The sequence below is a fragment of the Crocodylus siamensis genome, chromosome 2 (assembly GCF_052110815.1).
Source record: "Crocodylus siamensis isolate JL-2025a chromosome 2, ASM5211081v1, whole genome shotgun sequence".
In the NCBI taxonomy this organism is placed as follows: Eukaryota; Metazoa; Chordata; order Crocodylia; family Crocodylidae; genus Crocodylus; species Crocodylus siamensis.
In genome coordinates this window covers 19,129,344-19,142,460 of record NC_143396.1, presented here as the reverse complement: position 1 = coordinate 19,142,460, position 13,117 = coordinate 19,129,344, and the positions used below count along the sequence as shown (strand labels likewise).

Sequence of the window (13,117 nt, the reverse complement as noted above, 5' to 3'; positions counted from 1 at the left end):
GCTGCCCGGCTTGCCAGGGCGGGGCGAAACCACTGCTCATCCAGGAGGCACAGGAGAGGGGTGGCTCCCGCTCCTGCATGCCACTTGTTTGAGACAGCGCAGCAGCTCCGTCCTGCGCCCCCCCTCCCCAAGTTCCATGCCCATCCTATGCCCCAGCTGGGCAGCTTGCCTCAGCCCCTGTCCCAGTCCCAATCCCTCCCTCATTGCAGGGTGTTCATCTGCCCCTCCACGCACTTCTCCCCTGCCCTTCTTTACCACACCAGACTTACCAACTGGACACAGCTGTGTCAAGCATGGTAAAGGAACCAATCCCCCATTTGCAACATCGTTCTTAAAGAATTCGTTCTGAGTTATGACATTTTATGTGGTCTTCACAGGAACCAACTGTGTCATAGTTTCTAGGGTCGGAAGGGACCTGAGCAGATCATCTAGTCCGACCCCCTGCCATGGCAGGAAAGAATACTGGGGTCAAATGACCCCAGCAAGGTGGACTTCTAGCCTCCTCTTAAGGACCCCCAGGGTAGGAGCCTGCACCACTTCTCTTGGAAGTTGGTTCCAGACCCTAGCCGCCCTGACTGTGAAGTAGCGCCTCCTGATATCTAGCCTAAACCTACCCTCTGCCAGCTTGTGACCATTGTTCCTGGTCACTCCTGGCGGTGCTCAGGGAAACAGTGACTTCCCCATTGCCTGCTGATCCCCCCCCGACTAGTTTATAACAGGCCACTAGATCCCCCCTCAGCCTTCTCTTTTGGAGGCTGAACAGGTTCAGGTCCCGCAGCCTGTCCTCATAGGGCCTGGCCTGTTGTCCCCTGATCATACGAGTGGCCTTCCTCTGGACCCTCTCCATGCTGTCGACATCCCTCTTGAAGTGTGGCGCCCAGAACTGGACGCAGTACTCCAGCTGCGGCCTGACCAGTGCCGCATAGAGGGGGAGGATCACCTCCTTGGACCTGCTCGAGATGCATCTGTGGATGCATGACAAGGTGCGGTTGGCCTTCCTTACTGCCTGAGGAAGGAAGTGTCATAAGTCTGAGGACTGCCTGCATTCCAATATGAACAGTCCAGATTCTACTGTGTCTTTTGGGATTTCAGACAGAACTTGAAAGAAGCAGAGCTGAGTAGGTGACAATGGAGGTGATTCTTTTTTGTACAACTGCTTGAAAATCACCAAGCAGTTGAGTTTGCAAGGAAAACCAAACTTCTAAAACGCTCTTTTCTAGATCTTGTACTTTAAGGACTAAGAACATGATCCTCAGACTTATTCAGGCACCTTAATTCCACTGAAGACCTGGGCCTAGTCCTAACAAGCACCAGCTTTCAGTCTGACATGGAGAAGATGCCTTTGCCCACCCAACCTGAGAGAACTGTAGGAATATTAACAAAAAACAACAACAAGAATAATAATTAGTGAAAAATGGAACTCTGAACTGAACGTATTTTCTTCCATTGCAATTATACTTCCAAGGTTCCGATTACAATCTAGTTGCTTACATTCTTTTGAAACATATTCCACAGTTACTGGAACTTAAGTGCCTTTAAATTTAGGACTAGTAACTTAGGGACAACCAACTACAAACAGTTTCACTGACAGTGACAAAGACTTAACTAGGCATTCAACAGCTATACCAACCCAACTAATTTTGAGAAATACACTTCAGTGAAAGACAAAAAAAAGTTTACATAGTTGTTCATATACCACCACAGTAATACAAAATATTTCACTCCCCAACTTAATCATCAGCCACAAGCTATATAAACCTTCAATCTTAAAAAGCTTACAGGTTCCTGTTGTTATTTAATGGTACCTTCTTCCTATTGGGTAGGTCTTTTGTTTTAATTGTATGTAACCTTGACTCATAAAAGTAGCAGAGCTTTACAAACTAAGGAAAAAATGCAGCATAATGATAAATTATCTTTCACAGACAAGTGCTACACGAGGGTTCATAACAATAAACTAGAGAAGCAGTAGCAGCTGAGAGTTTGTTGTTGTTGAGTGTGTTTTATCTGATCAAATTCTCTGAACAGAAACTGAAAGTACACACATTAAAGCTTCTGGAGTAGCAACCCCTATTGCAAAGGTTAAATAGGGAATCTCATAAAAAAACCTCATTTTCTTTTCCTCAAAATCTTGTTATAAATTGTTTTTCTTGGGGACTACAACAACCCTCGCCTGTTTGCAGACCAGAGGTCGCTCACTCTGGGAAGCCTGAAGCAATTCTCCTTAACTATCTGAGCTCCAGAACAGAGTAGGAGAAAGACAGCAAAACATATTTTCTTGGACACGTTATGGATTCTTTTTGCCTACCAGTAATCTAAGAGTAGGCAAACAATGCCAAACTTCACGTATTTGGAGTTAAACTCACCCTTTCCACCATTCCTAAAGTTGACACTCTCTAAAAGATCAGGGCCACCTCACTCAGTAAATAAAAAATAATGTGATTGTTTTATAAAATAATGAATGGTCCAAAGGTTAGCATGGTGTTCAACACATAGCTAAACCTGAATTGTAAAGTCTAATTTTAGGCACCTATTTTTAAAAGATTTGATCTGAGGAAAACTAACAGATGCAAGTGGATTTTTTTTTAAAGGAAGAGCATGCATATATAATTCAAAGAACTAGTCATATAAGATGTTGCAGCAAAAAATTTAGAATACAAAGAGGAATTACTATTCATTCAAATATCCATAGCAACAGTAGGACAGACAAAAACTCATAATATGTGCTAGAGCTTACAGTTTACTGCAGACTAACAGCCTCCTGATAAAACTTAGTGGTTAGGGAATAACAAGCATATCTTTTAAAAATTAAAAAGATTTGCTGCTGAGGCAACCTATATTTTAACCAAGAAAAAGATTGTCCATTGGCCAATGGACAGCTAAGGTCTCTATTTAATTGTCTCAGTGAGCACCTTCATTAACAACTTTACGCTCCTCTTCTTTTTGTGGAAGCATGGTTAGAATTTTGTTGCAGCCAGTAGGGTTCAAGAAACATAAGCAGCAAGGACTTTTTTTTGAGATCTTTTTTGTTGGACCAAGTCTATAGTTGGGAAAGAAGTTAAATAAGCTTTCAGGCACAAAGTTTCAGGCCCTTCCTCAGATCTAGCAAAGAAACAGACTGGTGTTTGTGCCCAAAAGCTTGTCTAACTTCTCTCCCAACTATACAGTTGGCTCAATAAAAAAAAGAAAAATATCACCAAAGTAAAACAAACAAACAACCAAAAACACCCCCCTGCCATCAACCCTCCCCCCCCAAAAAAACAACATTGCTTATTTTTGTGAAAGGAAGAAAAAAATGGAAAACTTTGGCTCCAATCCCACAAAAGCGCATGTTTAACTGGAACTACTAAATGTGCAAAGTCATGCGCATGTCCAAATCTGCAAAACTAGGGTCTTGGTTAGTTACTCTGACAAGATCATCCCTTGCTGTAGCATTTTACTACTGTTCTCTAAACACTTTGTTTTCTACACAGTGGGGACCCACTAGTACAGGGGTCAGCAACCCCTGGCACATGTGCTGAGCATGGCACGCGAGGCCATTTTCCTCAGAATGCGTTGGGGTCAGGGAGGCAGCAGCTGTTTGCAGCCTCTTGGCTGCAGCCAGACCCAGCTCTGGGTAGCTGCTGCCAGCCAGGAGCCTGGGCTGCTTCCAGCAGGCAGCTGGGACGCTGTAAGCCCTGCTGGGAGCAGCCCAGGCTCCATGGTTATCAGCACCTACCCAGAGCTGGGGCTGGCTGCAGCCGGGAGGCTACAGAACAGCTGCTGCCTCCCCGCCCCCAACCCCAACAGGCACAGTGCCGGCACCTGCTGCCTTCCCAGAGCCTGGGGCCAGGAGACAGCTGGGGCCTGCCCCAGCTCTGGGTAGCTGCTGATAGCCACAGAACCCAGGCTGCTTGCAGCAGGGCTTCCGTGGGAGCAGCCTGGGCTCGTGGCTATCAGCAGCTACCCAGAACCTGGGTCAGCTGCAAACATCTGCTGCCTCTCTGCCCTGGCCCCAGGTAGGCAGCACACGCCAGCAATGCTCCCCACTGTGCTGCCCTCACTACTTCTGCAAAGCAGTGTTGTAACCTGGCATGGCAGGACAAAGCTGGGGGGGCAGGGCAGAAAGCTGCCTGTTCCCAGCTCCCCGCTGCCCTGCCACACTTCCCCTGTGCGCACGGGAGCAGTGTGGGCAGCAGCACAGGGTTATGGCCCCTTGTTGCTGCCCCTGCCTGCAGGGGAAGTCTGGCAGGGCAATGGGGAGCTGGGAGCAGGCAGCTTTCTGCGGGGCACCAGGGCTGGGGGGTAGGGGCACAAGCAAGCCAAAAAATATTGCCTACCCCTGCACTAGTATCATTATTGTATTGCCTCTTCCGGTTTTACCCAAGAAAGTATAATACAGGTATGGAAGTAGGTTAAAGGCAGTAGATAAAAACAGACTTCTTCTAAGCCAGGGGTGGGCAAAATATGGCCCATTCTATCTGGCCCGCAGGGCCCCTAATAAATTTAGAAAAATTAATATTTATCTTTCCTTGGTTCCTGTCAAAGATGACAGGAACCAGGGGCACAAGGGCCAGGGGAAGCCCTGGTGGGCTTCTGCAACAGCAGGGCCTGTCCAACCCTGCCCCCCCAGGGACCGTGCGTCTCCTCCCACACAGGAATCTCAAGTAAAAAGGGCTGGGGGAGGGGGCTGCTTCCCACACTGAGCAGCCCAGAGGCGGTGGTGGCAGCCGCACTGCAGCCTACTGCAGTGAGAGCTCCAGACAGGCAGCAGTAGCAGCAGCAAACACTGCCCAGCGCAGCAAGGGGGGGGGGGGGCCCACAGCTGTTCCTGCTGTGGCGCAGCCCCAACAGGTGAGCCGAGAGCTGGCGCAGGGCTCAGGCTGGCAACGCGGGCAGCTTACAAGCTTGGTGCTGAGCATGGGAAAAAGCGGACCCCTCCCCCACCCCACGGCCAGTGCCCTGCGCTGCAGATGCTTGCAGCCCCCATGGGGCTGCCTGTGCCTGCTCAGGACAGCTCTGCATGGGCTGCAAGTAGCTGCAGCAGGGAGAACGGGCCTCGGGGTGGGGCCGCTTTTCCCCCTGTGCTCAGCACCAGCTCATTTCCTCCTGGTGAGCACAGGGTTGGCTGCCCCACACCTGTACCGTGGGGCTGGGGGCGCATTGGGAGTGTGTGGGCACAGGAGCCAGCAGGAGTGGGGCCCACACCAGTGTACTGGGGCCAGTGCTGGCAGGGCCCAGAGCAGGACAGCAGGAATATGGGGTCCCAGCTGGCAGGGGCTCTATGGAGCTGGGCCAGCTCCCACCTCCCTGCTGGCGCAGTCCAGCCTAGCTCCACAGACCCCTGCCAGCCTACATCCCACTGGCACTGGGACATTGATCCCAAGATGGTGACCATAGGGCGGGTCACCTGTCAAGGGGCGGGGCTACCCATGCAGTCCTCGACAGCTTGCCAAAATTGGATAAGCAGCCCTTGTGCCCGAAAAAATTGCCCACCCCTGTTCTAAGCACATTAGTCTGTAGTTGAAGATGATGCTGTTAATACAAGTGAGACATCGGTTTTAGGTTGAAATGGCTTATACTTAGGGACCTACCCATTTCACAGAGGCTTCCTCCAGATTTTGTAATCCCAGCATGGTGTTGGGTGCCATTTTTGTGGCAGGGCACGATGCCTTTGGCCATGAAGCTCCAGAGGTCCCACTCATCCCCAGAGATTAACAGCCGGTCCCCTGCCAGTCTCTGGGGAGCGGTGGGAATTCCAGGACCCCTTGGTCACTCCCCCTGCCCCCCAGGTGCTCCAGGATGCCAGCGCTTCCCACCTTTTTGTTTGCAGAAACAGAACCAACTTCCAAGAGAAGTGGTGCTGGCTTCTACCCTGGGGGTGTTTAAGAGGAGGCTAGATGAACACCTTGCTGGGGTCGTTTGACCCCAGTACTCTTTCATGCTATGGCAGGAGGTCGGACTCGAAGATCTGCTCAGGTCCCTTCCAACCCTACCAACTATGAAACTATGAGAAGCTGCCTCCCACCCCCCCACAACCCCCACTGGTTCGCTGCCGTTTTCTTGCTTTTTCATGGGGGACCTACCAAATTTGCAGTTTCTGCATAAACTGTGAAATCATGAATTTGGCAGATCCCTACTTACATTGAAATGTAGCTGAAGTGCATTTAAAAGGCCACTTCTGGCTGCACTGAATATTGCATGTTATATTCTGGGTTTGAAACTACATATATTTGAAAGACTAAATACATTTTTCTTCTTTCAAAGCATTTGGGAAGCAGCACACACTGGCTCCTTTAGTCCCACAAGAAGCAGGGACCACACTGCTCTCTCAAACGATAACGTTGGGAAGGCAAAATGTCCATGGAAATCCATCAAGATCCCAATGCCTATAATAAAGGGAAATACTTTGAGGCAGCGCATATATAGCAGGCTCAGGAAAAAGAAAAGATTGCAGGCCTTCCAGCGTCCAGCAATACATCGGGCAAATAAAATGGGGACTAGGACACTAGCCTTTTTTACTAAGATGCAACACTAGAAATAAAAATGGAGGCCTTGAAAGAAGACTGAATGTTAGCTATGTCCCAGCTCAATAAGTTAAAGAAGCTGATGGGTGCAGAAAACCCACAAGGCTAATCTATCTTCATCCTCTCCTCCCCAATAAGACTTAAAAAAATGCCTGGGAGATTTGTACATAGCCATTCCCTCCATCACACAATACAGTACTAGCACCACAGCATATGGGCACAACAGAAACAGTCAAGCAGACTACAAATAAGATTGAATTATCTAGTTCACTTTCCAAAATGAATAAGGGAAGTAGCATAAATTCTACATTAAATTGAATTTAAAATATAAAAGATAAGCATGAGAAAAGTGTTTCTAAACAGGGTTTAAAATCTGAGAATACCCTTTACAACATAGGGATCTCTCTACAGATTTTGTTGTACTAACCAAACCTACATCCCCAGGCCTACAGAATTCAGAGGTAACAACTTACGGTTTTTAGTTCTTTTTGATCTATACAAGCCTGAAAAGGATTTTTAATTTACGTTTTTTTAAGGACTCAGTACTTTGCAAGGATCTAGAGTGAAATAGGTTCATTTACTGTGTTATTATTCATAGTGTTAAAAAAATTAAGGAGCATGAATTTAAACCACCAGATGAGACTTGAAGGAAAAAAAGGGTTTTTTGGGGGAAAAAAGATTCAAGCACTGTCCTCCATGTTGCATTCAATTAAGGGATAAAAGAAAGACCATATTCCTATTAACTACTCTGTAAGGAACTGGTGAAGTAAAACTTGATATCTGAAGGAAGCTTGTGTATCTTTTTTTTGTTGTTAAAAATGCAACTAACTTAAGATGACAAAAAAAGATGCACTGTAAAATTTGTCTGTAGCCCAAAATTAAAGGATAAGTTCTTTCAAATTAGACCTGGTACACCAAAGAAACATCCAGTTAATGAAAAATACATTGGTGTTTTTGGTAGAACTACCAATGTAATTTAGGGAAGTTAATCTGTGGTGTGAGTGGTGTTATTTGTGTTCATTTGAGAGAACTGTCCATTTGGATTTGAAAGAAGGAGGATATGTCCAAAGTGGTCCTGTCAGACCAACCTGGTGGCCCTCTATGATCAGATCACCAATTCATTAGATGCAGGGGTAGCAGTGGATGTAGTCTTCCTGGACTTTTGGAAGGCCTTCGACACTGTCTCCCACCCTGTTCTCATTAAGGAACTGGGGGACTGTGGTGTCGACACCCACAGAGTCAATTGGGTCACCAACTGGCTGGAGGGCCGCACCCAGAGGGTGGTGGATGGGTCATTCTCGACCTGCAGGGATGTGGGCAGTGGGGTTCCGTAGGGCTTGGTCCTCAGGCCCGCACTGTTCAACATCTTCATCAGCAACTTGGACAAGGGGGTAAAAAGCACCCTGTTCAAATTTGCTGATGACACTAAGCTGTGGGGGGATGCAGGCATGCTAGAAGGGAGCAATAGGTTACAATCGGACCTAGACAGGTTACAAGGGTGGGCAGATGAAAATAGGATGGGATTCAACACTGACAAGTACAAAGTGATGCACCTGGGGAGGAACAACCAGCACCATACCTACAGGCTGGCGAACTCCCTTCTTGTCAGTACAGAGGCGGAAAAGGATCTTGGAGTCATCACTGACACCAAGATGAACATGGGTCAGCAGTGTGGGGATGCAGTCAAGAAGGCCAACCACACCTTGTCATGCATCCACAGATGCATCTTGAGCAGCTCCAAGGAGGTGATCCTCCCCCTCTACGCAGCACTGGTCAGGCCACAGCTGGAGTACTGTGTCCAGTTCTGGGCACCGCACTTCAAGAGGGATGTGGACAACATGGAGAGGGTCCAGAGGAGGGCCGCTCGCATGATCAGGGGGCAGCAGGGCAGGCCCTACGAGGAGAGGCTACGGGACCTGAACCTGTTCAGCCTCCACAAGAGAAGTCTGAGAGGGAAATCTAGTGGCCTGTTACAAACTAGTCAGGGGGGATCAGCAAGCACTGGGGAAGTCCCTGTTCCCCCAAGCACTGCCAGGAGTGATCAGGAATAACGGTCACAAGCTGGCAGAGGGTAGGTTTAGGCTAGATATCAGGAGGCGCTACTTCACAGTCAGGGCGGCTAGGGTCTGGAACCAACTTCCAAGAGAAGTGGTGCTGGCTCCTACCCTGGGGGTCTTTAAGCGGAGGTTAGATGAACTCCTTGCTGGGGTTGTTTGACCCCAGTACTCTTTCCTGCCATGGCGGGGGGTTGGACTCAATGATCTGCTCAGGTCCCTTCCGACCCTAGAAACTATGAAACTATGACATGATCACAGATCCTAGTTTTCTCTGTAAAAAACAAAACAAAACAAAAAAACTTCTGTTATTAGAGCCCCAAAATTCTGTTTTCTGCAGTAAAACAAATTACCACTAGATAGATGCATATGTTGATAGATATCAGTTGAACACAATGTTTTATTGATATATTTAGTTTTAAAGCAAATTTGGAAGCCTACCAGCACCTCAATCATTATAATAAAATAAATTCTAAATAGCGATATATTTTGGCATTTGATTTTGTTTTGGTTTTCTTTTTAAATCACAGAAAAATCGGAGCTCCCCCATTGCCTTTGCTCACCCAAGTCTTGTGTAACCCTAATTAAATCTGTATAGAAATTCCTCCCATTAGCCATACCTGTTCAGCTCCACTCCATCAGCAATATCAATACTGGAAAGCATATGGAAAGAGGTCCCTGGCATTTTCAGCATCATATCATTTACAAGATCTGCCTAGTAAACATCAAGGCTTCCTTGCATGACCAGCCTAAGAAGCATAGCCATGTCTGAAACTACTGAAATCAAGGGACGACTCTGGCTAGAACACTTAGCATGCACAGTCTTTGCTAAGGCAGCTCACAGAAATGACATGCCCAAGGACACTGGTCTGGGGAATATGACAATTCAGTGCCTCAGCCCTGCAGATAGTGTTTCTACTTTCATTCTTTAAAGATATCACGATATTCTCACCATCTCCCCTCCTATCACAGATATTTCCCGAAAGATATGGTTCTAGAGCTACAGCTCCAAGCAGAAGACTTGTGTGCTTGTACGAAAGGTTATACGGGTGTAGGTTGCAGTTGTGTTGATCTAAGGTCATAGACAGACAGTTCTTTGGGCAAATCTGATACCTTTTATTAGGTCCAGAACACACCAAATGGATCCAGACCATGCCATAACAAAAAGTGCAAAACCTGCCAACACATCTCCACCACCTCCACAATTACTACATCCCACTACAGAGCCATCAGCATTCCTGCATCTTATAGCTGCACCTACAAAAATGTAATACATCTCATCCATTGCACCAAATTCCCTGATGGAAAATATGTAGGAGAGACCAAACAATAACTGCACACCAGAAATTTATCAGACACGAATACCCAATTACCTGTGGGGGCACACTTCTCACAAGAAAACCACTCTCTCTTCAATCTCAGTTCTAATCCCCAGAGGGAATTTACAAAACACTTCTTAGAGATAAACCTATGAACTTCACTTCATCAACCTCCTGCCTACAAAAAAATCACGGACTAAATGTAGACATTGGATTTATGATGCATTATAACCTGCCTGCCATTCGACTCCCCAGGTACTGCTCCACTATGCAACTGCTACCTTCATCCCCCTTTGCTTCCCCCCACCCAGCCTCTCTCTCATCCACTGACTCAATTCACATCTTCACTGATTGCCTGTCTTGCATGCAGACCAGCCTAGCCTCTGGCTTCTTTACTATTCATTCAAGAGAAGCACACACCAACTACAGAGGCTTCCTCAGCTTGACCAAAGGTTTTTCAACCTGAAAGATTGCTAAAAAAATGTTTTTCTAATTATTTACCTTGGTCTAATAAAAGATATCAGATTCACCCAAAGAAACTTGTCTGCCCATGTACCAAAGGTTAGCATTTGCCATTCCTTACCCTACGGCCCTGTGCTTCCATTTCCTTCCAAAGCACAGTATGTTTCACCTCTCCAGATCTGGCATGCTACCACCATCTTCCCAAGCGCTTCTTTTGGATGAACAACACCACATTAAGAATGAGGAGGGACAGGAAGAAGCACTACTACGCTTTGTCTAACCTAGGACTACAACCCCTGTCCTGAAATACCATGGGGATAAGTACTCTAAACAGAGGGCAGCGAAACATCAGTCAGGTGACAACCTGGAGCAGGCTGTAACTACAGACTGACATATCAAAGAGAAGTCAAGCTGGAATGGACCTCCAGAGCTCATCTAGTCCACCGCCCTTGAGGGCCTGCAGGTAAGATCCTATGAAGACAGACTGAGGGACCTGAATCTCTTCAGCCTCCACAAGAGAAAGTTGAGAGGTGATCTTGTAGCTGTCTACAAACTCATTGGGGGGGGAGGGGAACTAGCAGGGAATAGAGGATACTCTGTTTACCAGGACACCCCTCAGGGTTACTAGAAACAACAGCCATAAAGTGAAAGAGAGCAGATTTAGATAGGATATCAGGAAGAAATTCTTTACAGTGAGGGGCCAAAACATGGAATGGGCTTCCAAGGAAGGTGGTGCTTTCCCCTACCTTGGAGGTGTTCAAAAGGAGATTACCTGGCTGGGGTTACTTGACCCCAGCACTCCTTCCTGCCCAAAGCAGGGGGTCAGACTCGATCTGATAGGTCCCTTCCAATGCTAGAAATCTATGAAATAATCTAAACTCGTCACAAGACAACTGCAAACCGAGACACAGCAAGGGCCACTGTTCTGCTTCTACCAAAAGTTAAGAGGAGGTTCTTTGGGTAAATCTGACATCTTTTATTAAACCACCTCAAATAGTTGGAAAAATTCTTCTTTGCAAGCTTTTGGGTACAAACACCCTCTGTCAGGCTGAGGAAGCACCTGCAGTCGGTCTGTGTTCTTCCTGGATGGAGCAAATGGTAAAGAAGCCAGAGGCCACTGTGCAGCAAGAAAGGCAGTCGGTAACCTTGTAAACTGAGGCATCAATCGGTGAGACAAGGGGGCGGGGAATGAATGTAGCAGATAAGTAGTGAAGCAGTACCTGGGGAGTCAGATGTCAGGCAGGTTATAACATATCATAAATCCAATGTCTATATTTAATCCATGATTTCTTGTATCCAGGAAGCTGATGAAGTGAAGTTCATTGATACCTGCCAAAAGCTTGCCAAACAGATTTCTCCAACTCTTTGGAGATGGGTAAATCTGGTATCCTTCATTAGGCCAAAGACCTTCGCCTGCCCGTGTCTGAAGCGCGACGCAGCTACAACCAGCACCCCCACAGAAAGCGAGTACATGCTGAGGAGGGCCCCCAGCACCCCCAGCAAAGCCACCCCCAGGCCAGAGCACGCTGAGCACAGGGGGAAACCCCTCCCTGGCCCCATCTCACAGCAGCCTTCAGTGGGAGCCCGGCGCGCTCCCGGGGGGCAGCTGCGGGGGGAGGGGGCGGGCGAAGCGGGGCGGGGGTCGCAGGCTCCCACCACAGCGCCCCAGGCCGGGTCCCAGCAGGGCCGAGCAGCGCCTGCTCCCTGAGCCCGGCGACGCCCTGCTGGTGGGGCGGCCCTGGGGAAGGCCGGGCTCGCAGCGACCGAGGAGACTCCCCAGCGAGGCCAGGCCCCACAGGCCCCCACCTACCCCGAGTCCGGCACCGCCACCCACGCGTGACTGGGCTGCCTCCGCCGGGGGGGAGGGGATCCGGAACCGCGGCTCCAACGGCCGTCCCGCCCCTCCCCCCTCGCGGGCGCGAACCCCAGGCCGGGCCGTTGCGGCCCCTCCACCATTGCTCACCTCACACACTGGCCCTACCAAGCACGCCCAGGGCGGCGCCGCGCCGCCGGCCGCCGATCGCAGCCCGCAGCCACTCACCCACCCGCCGGCCTGGCGGCTGCCCACGCCACAACCCGCCCCACCCGCCGCACCATCGGCCCCGTCGCGTCAGCTCCCGGCCGCTGATTGGATGCGCCGCGCGTCAGTCCGCGGCCTGCGGCGGCTCGGCCCTCTGGGAGATGTAGTTCTCCGGGGCGAGGCCAGCACGGGCCCTACTGGCGCGGGGTGGGAAAGCTTGGGCCATGACCTGTCCCGCCGTGGCCTTGCTGTGGTTCTGCACTGGGTGCCTGGAGATCCTCTGAAGGGTGCAGCAGCGCCACGTGCAGGGCTCCGGCTTAGTTCCCTGGACTGCCGGGAAGTTTCCAGCAGGAATCCACAGTGCCGAAGGCTTCCTGACCGGTCACCCGCTTTCTGAGCCCGTCTCAGCAAAACAGTTGCTTTCTTATTTTTCCATAGTTAAAAAAAAAAATTGAGTGAAAACTAAGAGCAGGCATTGTCTGAGGGGTCACAAGGCTCCCAAGGGGTCCCACGGGTCAACAAAGGCTGAGCGTGGCTGGTCTACGAAGTGCAATTCTAGCCTGCGTCCTGCTTGACGTCGGACCAGCACAGCCAACTGCGTGTCTCTGGGTCAGCATTGCACCTACACTCCCGATGGCCCCGGCAGACTTCTAGTAGCAGGCCCCCCTTCGCCGCAGATAATAATAATAATACTTGGATAATGGAAAAGAAATTACTGTTTTTGTTCCCCCTTTCAGTCAGGGCCCCGGGGGTGGCTGC

General features: G+C 49.2%; 1 protein-coding gene across 1 annotated transcript in view; it reads right to left on the bottom strand.

Moving 5' to 3' along the window:
• RNF4 (ring finger protein 4) overlaps nucleotides 1-12,439 on the bottom strand; it is a 39,320-nt gene extending 26,881 nt beyond the window's left edge. The window contains exon 1 of the mRNA XM_090035437.1: nucleotides 12,302-12,439. The gene's annotated coding sequence lies outside the window, so the exon portion shown is untranslated. The remainder of the gene's footprint in view (nucleotides 1-12,301) is intronic.
• Between the last annotated feature and the right edge of the window lie 678 nt (nucleotides 12,440-13,117).